The sequence below is a fragment of the Eptesicus fuscus genome, chromosome 9 (assembly GCF_027574615.1).
Source record: "Eptesicus fuscus isolate TK198812 chromosome 9, DD_ASM_mEF_20220401, whole genome shotgun sequence".
Lineage (NCBI taxonomy): Eukaryota > Metazoa > Chordata > Mammalia > Chiroptera > Vespertilionidae > Eptesicus > Eptesicus fuscus.
The window spans coordinates 61,025,076-61,026,966 of NC_072481.1; positions in this window are offsets into that span (position 1 = coordinate 61,025,076).

Sequence of the window (1,891 nt, forward strand, 5' to 3'; positions counted from 1 at the left end):
GTTTGAGGTCATTGTCTTGAAGAAATCACAATTTGCAAGCATTGTCTTTGGTGTATGTATCTCCCTTCGGTGAATTTATTTCCTTTGTGGTGTAAAATGATGACTTTAAAAGTATTGGAGTGTTCTCAGTCTTTCTGGGCCAAATACCATATTAATATCAATGTTTTATTGCTTTGCTAAAAGCTGTACAAAAAATTAGAATATCACAAAGCTATCTTGAATTTCATCCAAAACCGGGTCAGCTACCTTAGACATAGGGATATGTCATTGTCACATAATCACATGTGGTAAAGAGTAAGGGCAAAACTATTACATGACATTCAATATTATTATGTTGGGAACAAGAGAAATTGAAACTTCTCACAGGAATGTTGGCTCTTTTGTCATTAACTCTTACTTCATTACCCCAAGTGTTCATATTTAGTGATTAAAAATTCTTATTTTTTTGTTTCTGACATGAGGGTACCTTGGAACCAGAAGACAATATAATATAATATGTGAAATCTAAACAAAACTAGGAAAAATTTTCCTGAGATTATAGATTATAAATATTTCCCTTTTTAAAAAAGAATAATAAGTTACATAAAACGGGTAAAAATTTACAAATGCTAACTTTTACAATAATATTTCTTTAGATATAATTATACCCTCAAATCATTTTATTTATGGTCAAATTACCTCTATCTATGTATGCTATTATCATCAACTTTCCCATTATACTTTAATTTACATGAATCATACCTTATAGTCAAGTTTCCTGTATTTTAGACTATTTTACACTTAAAACAATTATTTGCTATATTTGAATTTAGAGACTTTCTAGTGACAGCTTGTTACAAAGCTGAAGCAATTATTACTGGATTGTACCTTGATCTTTTCCATGACAGAGAAGAGAGTATATGCCAAAAAGATACCCAAAAGATAATGAAACAGCAGTCCTCAAATTTGAAAACTAACTCTAGACTTCATGTTTATCCTATTTATTGCAAGGCGGTCAGGATGAAGTGCAATGGGTGGAATAAGGAGGAATGCATGAGGTCTAAGTGACTGACACTTACCTAAGCATCTTTTGAAAATTTTGACTTCAAATCTCTCTCCTACTACTTAAAGTTTATTGCTTTCACTTGGTCAGAGTGGTGAAAAAGTTCACCTTATAGGCATGGCAAAATAAACCGGAATCTTGCCAAAAATTGAAGGCCAACCATTTATAAACTGGCAAAAAATAGTTTAGCCTCTTCTGGAGCAGGTGTGTTGGCTTCTCCTTATTTGATGGACCCCAAGGAAAATCACACCAAACCATCAGTCAAGTGAAGTTAGAATACCTGCTTTGATAGGCATTGCGGGTATTTATATATAACCCACCCATCCTCTATCAGACAAATGTAGGATTACACTTCTCCACACTCCTTAGAATTAGACATGGCCATGGACTGGCTTTGGCCAGTGAAATATAAGCAGAGATAACATATGTCTTTCCCAAGTGGAAGCTTCATGAGCCGATTCATGATGTGCCATTCTCCCTTCCACTTACAACAATGACTTTGGCACTGTGTGTCGAGATGGAGCATCTGTGAGCTGGGGCCCCTTGAATTGATTTGATGAGCAGATCCCTCCTGCTGACCTGCTTTGTTCCTGTACCCTGAGTAATGTGTTCAAACCTTGAGTTTTGGGGAATGTTTGTTACCATAGCAAAACCTAGACGATTTTAATGGATGCACAAACCATCCTCTATTTGGGAAGTTAGATTTTACTTAATAGAATTTTCAGTTACCTTTGAAGCTCGATGTATACCATAATACATCGATGTAAACAATAAGAAAGTGGCCTTGGAGAAACTATATAGTTGATGACCTGACCAACTGGAGCTAAATAGGAGATAATTTTCTACTTA